The sequence below is a fragment of the Tenrec ecaudatus genome, chromosome 2 (genome assembly GCF_050624435.1).
Source record: "Tenrec ecaudatus isolate mTenEca1 chromosome 2, mTenEca1.hap1, whole genome shotgun sequence".
Classification (NCBI taxonomy): Eukaryota; Metazoa; Chordata; class Mammalia; order Afrosoricida; family Tenrecidae; genus Tenrec; species Tenrec ecaudatus.
In genome coordinates, this window is record NC_134531.1 from 22,022,405 (window position 1) to 22,030,138 (window position 7,734).

The 7,734-nt window shown below is 35.7% G+C and overlaps 1 pseudogene; it reads left to right on the top strand.

Annotated features, from left to right (window-relative positions):
* The first annotated feature begins 7,192 nt into the window (after positions 1 to 7,192).
* LOC142440721 (ATP synthase peripheral stalk subunit F6, mitochondrial pseudogene) lies at positions 7,193 to 7,517 on the top strand (annotated as a pseudogene).
* The last annotated feature ends 217 nt before the right edge of the window (positions 7,518 to 7,734 follow it).

The window sequence follows — 7,734 nt, forward strand, 5'->3', positions numbered from 1 at the left end:
TCTTTGCTAAGATGAATATGGTGCCATTTCTATTGAATTGGCCAATTCCAGCATGCAAGCATACGATTGTTTGACTCCAATAAGAAATAGCAGTCCATTTCAGCTCATGAGTACCCTGGTATTAATCTAGGTATGTTCTATTTCATTTATGATGATTTCACATTATTCTAGATTCATTACTCATACATTCAAAAATCTAATTACCAATGGATGCTTCTAGGCGTTTCTTTTCAATTTGACTGTGCTCTATCTTCAGTTGAAAGTCCTGAAACTTTGTTCTTTCCATGTTCTTAAGGTTAACTGTACTTTGAAAAGGAAGCATTTTTCCAATCTTTTTTGGAGTGCCTTCTAACTTGTGCGCTGCCTCTGTCAGCACTGGATCAGACAGAGCATGATCCCCTGTTATTCAAAAGGTTTATAATGCCTATTCCACAAAGTTTACCCTCTGTCCCTGCTTTGCAGTTTAACCTTAGTCCTGACCATTTTTTTAAATAAGTCATTTTATTGGGGCTCATACAACTCTTATCACAATCCATACATACATCAATTGAGTAAAGCACCCTTATACATTTGTTGCCCTCATCACTCTCAAAATTCGCCTTCCACTTGGGTTCCTGGAATCAGCTCATTTTCTTTTTTTTTCATTCCCCCTTCCTCTCCCCTCCCCCCTCCCTCATGAACCCTTAATAATATATAAATTATTATTTTATCTTATCTTACACTGCCCGGTGTGTCCGCTCACCCACAAGTCCTGACATTTACTGAAACCTGTTCGCTGTGGGCGGCCCTGGGAGCGTTTGAAATAGTGCTGGCTTAGCTCTAGAGTCACACTGGTACCCAAGCCATTAGAGTGCCTCAATCTAACCAGTGCGTTCAGGAATAATTTACATTATGCACAAAACAATGTCATTCTCTTGTGACTATTAGTAAATCTAATTTTTGTGAACTTTTTCTAATAGAAACTTTGCAAAGCCTTGCTTCTTCAGAACCATCTACTCGTTCTGCCATTGTGAATTCAGTATTACAAATTTCTATGTAAATTCATTTGCTCTATATTTTTAAATTTGATAATGTACATAATTTTATTTAGAAAATGCTAATGTAATTACCAACTGTAATTTAGAACTAGTGTTAGATTGCAATCTTTTCATTTATCCAAAAATTTGCTTATTAATGTCAAATATAGAGTAAGCTTTCAAATTCCATTTTAAAAATTAAAATAAAAATGAATACCATAATCAAGGCAATCAATAATAAATATTAAAACTATTGGGAAGACAAATTCCTAACACAATTCTAATCTTAAAAGATTATAAACTTTATTAAAAGATGATCAAAAGGCTAAATAGCCTTACCTCAAACATCTAGGAAATACATGGATATGAATTACATCTTAGTATATATTTAAAATTCGATTTGGTGAATATTATTTACTTACAACGAACAATACATATATCTCCTACTCACTTTAATGGGCAATTAAGTTGGATATATAAATTTAACTAAATTGCACTCATAGCTCACATGCAATAAAAATGTCAAAAGTAAATTTTACTCTATTAGAGAGGACATTTCTTACTTGACATATTTAATTTCAAGATAGTATAGAGGTTATGTTAACAAGAAAATGCTCAATATTATACAAAGCACTGTAAATTTACAATGACAAACCAATTATAACTGAGATGCAATGTCCTGACAAAGGATATTCTGTTACTCCAAATCTGCAGTTCTTCAGTTTCTATAGTTTAGATTACCCTCAGAAATGAAGAAATATAAATAAATCAATAGATACAAATAGCTGTATTAGAAGCTATAGTTCTGATGATCAATATTTGTTCATTTGCATTTGTGTTCATATGCTAGAAGTCAGTAATTAGTCTTTCCGATGATTATTCTGTATAGCAACAAGGTCTTTTGTAATAGGATTATATATTCAGAGAGATATGTCATAAGTAAATGATTTTCAGATACTACTGCACTTAATTTTTAAGTGAGTACTAACAAAAATATTATACAAGATGTCAACAAATTTGAGAGTAGTACAGAGCTGCTTGTTGCCCTCATGTTTACTCTAACTCATGATGTCTGCATGTTTACACAGGAGAAGTCCTCCCTGTGATTTCCAAAGAAGCCCTATGGAGGTTCACTAGTGTTGAAAACAAATACCTGAAGAGCACTGCTGTGGAAAGGAAGACAGTGAGGCAGTATATTGCTGAGATGATTAAGATGGGATAATCTAAGGGTTTTTTAAAGCTGTAAATTTACCCCACATTCTTTAACAAATATTAAATAAGATAGCACAAGCAAGTATAGTATGATTTTTTTAAAAGAAAAAAATTCTCAACCAACATCAAAGTCATTGAATTACGTTTTCAAGATAAAAATTTCAGGACTCTACTCTTCTTAAAAGTATTGCTAGATTCTAACTTCTTATTTTGCTTCTTCTATGCACTACAGAATTATTACACATCTCCTCTTGGGTATCTCATTTTAAAATTATATATTCTATTCTTAATGTAGAATGGGACAAAGGACAGTTTTAGGTGAAGATCAGATCAAGACACTATTCATTGTAAAAATATCTAAAATCTCATTCAAATAAAATTTAAAACCTTGCCAAACCTTTGAAGGATTATTTAATTTGGATCTAATGACACTTCTCTGACTTTATACACTAAAATTTCCCTTAAGCAACTTTCATTATTTATCTACTACTGAATGAAAAATTATCCTTAAATTTGATTGATTAAATCATCACCAATTTTGTATCTCGAAATTTCTGTGGCTCTAGAATTCAGGCACAAACGAATTAGACCTTCTGCTTTAGCTCTGTTCTCAAAATTACAATGAAGATTGTGGTCACCATGACTGAAGTAGTGACTGGTGACAGATTCAATTGTAACCACTCACATTATTGCCTACAGTATTTAGTTGATGTACAAACTTAAGTCTTTACTGATTCCTGGTTACAAGTAATCTTGAGTGCCATGTCATACAGACCTCTGTATGTATCTCCAGCCAGAGAGAGAGAAAGAGAGAGAGATCCATTAAGACAAAATCTTACTGTTTTAGGATATAAACATAAAAATGTTTTCTCATTATTTAGTCTCATTATATATATATCACAACATCTAGTCCACTGTCAAGAGAAAGAAATCCATAAACCCACTAATAGCATAATCTGAAAATTTGAGGGAATTATTTTAAAAATATATCTGTCAAGAATTTCTAACTCCACTAAACATCTCTTAGCTCTTCCAATACATCAAGGATACCCCTACCTGATGACTTTGCAAGTGTTACCTTACTTTCCTCCAGTTCCTAAATGCTTCCTCTCCTCCACTCTCATGATCCCAATTCTACCTAACAAAGCTGGCTGGACCAGAGGATGGACACTGGTACAGATAGGAACCAGAAACACAGGGACTCCAAGACATATGATCCCTTCAGGACCAGTGGTAAGAGTGGTGAGACTGGGAAGGTGGAGGGAAGGTGGGGTAGAAAGAGGGAACCAATTACAAGTATTTACATATAACCCCCTCCCTGGGGGATGGACAACATGGAAGTGGGTGAAGGGAGATGTCAGACAGTGTAAGACATGACAAAATAATAATAATTTTTAAGTTATGAAGGGTTCATGAGGGAGGGGGGAGAGGAGGGGAAAAATGAGGAGCCGATACCAAGGGCTCAACTAGAAAGCAAATGTTTTGAGAATGATGATGGCAACAAATGTACAAATGTGCTTGACACAATGGATATATGTATGCATTATGATAAGAGTTGTATGAGCCCGCAATGAAATGATTAAAAAAAGACTCCAGTGAAAGTTCTCTGATATAAAGAGCCTTGCTATCAAACAGAGAGCATTGTAAAGGCGATTATGGCAGATGTAGTGTCATTTGATCTCCATTCTGACTCATTTTAAAGTCATTTTGATTCTGGATATTTTCTGCTTTTTTATTGAGGTTTTCCTCTGATTTGTCATTGTTGTGGGTTGTTATTTTCTTTGCTCTTCTTTTCATTTTGTTTGATTATGTATCTGAAACCTATGATAGGTAGTAATTGGAGTAATCATTATCTAGAGCTGTGACACGGTGGGTGGGGGAAAATGGGGAGCTAAAAACAACAGTAAATATGAGAAAAACATGTTCTGAAATAGATTATGGTGGTGATTGCTCTACTTTTCTTTAATGGTTGAATTATTAAAATGCGTTATATGTGAATCACTTGCCAAGAAAACTATTTTTTTAAACAAAGGCTTTGTTGTAGCAATAAAAATATCAATAGCTAAAAAAAGAAAGCACTTAATAAAGATTTGAATGCTTTACTTGTTCACATCAATCGAGACACTACTCAGCTTTCACATATCAACAAAGTATTCATGGATGAATCTACTTAAAATGTATAAAATAAGATTTTCTAATCACAACAATTGCTGCCCATGTTTGTTCTTATATACTGCCATAGTTCCACAGCACTTACAACCAGTTGAGAGAGTTTATGTGGAGAGATAGCTGCTGGGTTTCCAGAGGAAAAAGGCATTGCTTGTCTTCTACTATTTGCCATTCATTCCTGTGTCAAAAATAAAGTCTATGAAGTAATAAATATATTATAAATATTTATTTATATCATTATGGGGAAAGCTTATTATTCTGATAAGTTATAAAGAAATATTCAAGCTAATTTGATCTATATAATTTTGCCTCTATTATTTATTTACAAAAATAAAACTTCAGGATAGCCAAAATGATATATGCTAGCAGTGATTAGTGTAATCATTCCAATATATAGGAAAACAATATTACATCAGAAAGTTCACAGTATGCAGAGAAATAGATGGTAACATATACATATTATTTAATTGTACAGATGGGACCCCGAAAATGTTATTTGTCTTACAATTATTTTTCTGGCAATCATTGCTAAGTGTTTCCAGGTTGGTTTCCACTTGCAGCATGGACAGTATGCACAAAAGGAGTAAACAATCCCCTGGTTTTGCAGTGTCCTCCCAATTGTGCTTATATTTGAGCCCATTATTGCAATAACTGTGTCCACTTACCTTGTGGAGTGCCTTCTGCTTTTTTCCAGCCCCTCCACTCTACCTCTAGGGACAGGTTGTGTGGGACATCAAAAAGATAATTCATGAGAAAAGTCAAAGATCATTAAAAAGACAGGAAAGAAAGAAGAGATCGAATTGCATGTGGGAAGAGACACTGACACTTCCTTTTAATCATAGTGAAAGCAAATGGAAGAAATGATGAAGTCAAAGGCATGAATAGAAATTTTGAAAGGGCAGCTACAGAAGACAAAGCTAAGTATTATAATGAAATTTTCAATTACTTAGAATTTTCAATTACGTAGAAGCAAAAAGGAAGAACATGAATATACCATCTTTAACTGAAAGAACTCAGGAGAAAACTTCAGGCCTTGACTTGCAATGGTGAAAGATTCTATGAGAAGACACTTGGATGATGTAGGAAGAATATGAAACCCAGTGTCGATGAACTTATAGGGACAAGCAGAATAAGGGTTCTTGGGGGCGGGTGTACAGTGTGGGAGGGAGGGGTTACGAGAGCTGATATCAAGGAGCTCAAGAAGGAAAATAATGTCGTGGAACTGTGAAAGCAATCGTACCGTACTGGTTCATGTAATTGAACTATACATGATAGGCTATAGAATACACAGAGTCACATCCATAATACTTGCCTTAGCTCCTAATAAGCTCCTAATTGACACCGAAAAACCTCCTAATTAATATCTGTAGTAATGCCTAATAAACTGATTTTGAAAAAAAAGTAAATACAAAGAATACACAGGGTCATGGACTCCAAAAGAACTAGTGAGCATTCCATCATGTCAAGTGGTAGCAAAGAAGCAAGAATCAATGATGCTGAAGGGAGACGATCGAGCCACGCTGCAAGCATTACCCAGGAACAAGGTTCTAGGAATTGATGGCGCACTAGTTGAAATGCTTAAAATTGATGAAGGGTTACAAGCACTCACCCACCTATGTCAGGAAGTTTGTAAAAGAGCTACTTAGACAACTGGCTGGAAAAAAATTGATATTTGTACTGAATCCAAAATCTGTGACCCAAGGGAATGAGACTATTATGGGACAATTATTATCACATACAAGTAAATGTTACTGATATTCATCAATAATGTTTTCAGTAATCGACTGAAATGGAGATTTCAGGAATTTAGAATGGATTTAGAAGAGGACACGGAACAAGGGTTATTATTACTGATGTCAGATGGACCTTGGCTTAAAACAGAGAATATTAGAAAGGTGCTTATTTGTGTTTTCCTGACTAGGTGCAGGCCTTCTACAATGCAGATCCCAACAGAATGTGGACAGCCATGAGAAGAATGGGATTCCAAAACGTCCACTGTGCTCATGTGGAACCTGTCCATGGATTGAGTCACTTGTTTGCACAGAAAAAGAAATGCTGTACAGTTAAAAATCAGGAAACATGCCTGTCAGGGTTGTATTCCTTCATCATACTCAATGTGTGGGCGGAGCAAATATTTGAGAAGCTGGATCATGTGAAGAAGAATGCAAAGTCAGAATAAGAGGAAAGCTGTGATACGCAGATTACACAACCTTGCTTCCTGAGAGTGAGGAGGAGTGGGGCTCTTGCTGAGGAGGATCTATAATTGCAGCTTTGATTTTAGATTTCAAAGCATCGTAACCCAAACCTGAACCTACACAACTTCTTCAATAAGCAGTATCATGACAAATGCAGAAAGGATTGAGTTTGTCAACACTGAATTTGCCATCAGGTACTTATATATGGATCAAGAGGCAGTTAAAAGAACCGAAACAAGGGACTACTGCACGGTTTAAAATCGGGAAAGGTGTCTGTCAGTATAATATGTGTCTTTTCACCGTAATTGTTCAGTGTGCATGCTGAGCAAATAATCAGCAAAGCTTGGGGTTTGTAAAGAAGAATGTGGATGAAGGCTAGATGAAAACCGTGCACGTCAACAGAGAGGAGGATTTTAAACACTTGCTGATGAACTGAAGGATTAACTGGCAGCTCGGGACTGAAGTGCAAGTGGCTCGTGGTTTTGAACTGCTGACCTTGTGCTTAGCAGCCTAACATGTAACCCACTTCAGGCTAAACAAAGGTTGCCTTACTGCGGAGTGTCAAGTGTATTTGTAGGTTGCTACAAGGTAACAGTCACCATGGTCCTCCAGAGGCTCTTCAGGTTTTCCTCTGTTGTCCGGTCAGCAGTCTCAGTCCAAATCCGGAGGAGCGTTGGTGTTAACAGCAGTGGCATTCAAGGAACTTGATCCTATAAAGAAACTTTTTGTGGACAAAATAAGAGAATACAAATCTAAGCTACAGGCATCTGGTTGATCTGTTGATACTGGCCCAGAATATCAGCAAGAGATGGAGAAGGAGCTTTTTAAACTCAAGCAAATGTTTGGTAAAGCAGAAAGGAATACGTTCCCTAGCTTCACATCTGAAGATCCCAAATTTGAAGTCGCTGAAAAACCTCAAACCTGAAGAAATATGTAAAATCAATCTGGTAATTTGTCATGGATTAGTTTCAGAATTAAGCCGGGATCAATAAATATGTTTAACAATTGTCAAAATAAATGAAATGAAGGATTGTAGCCTTCCGTATGTGTAAAGATGCAGTGTAAAGAGATCAACATCTTTACAGTAGAACGTTGGGTAACATCATGATCAATGAAAAAAAGTTGGAAGTGGTCAAGGTTTT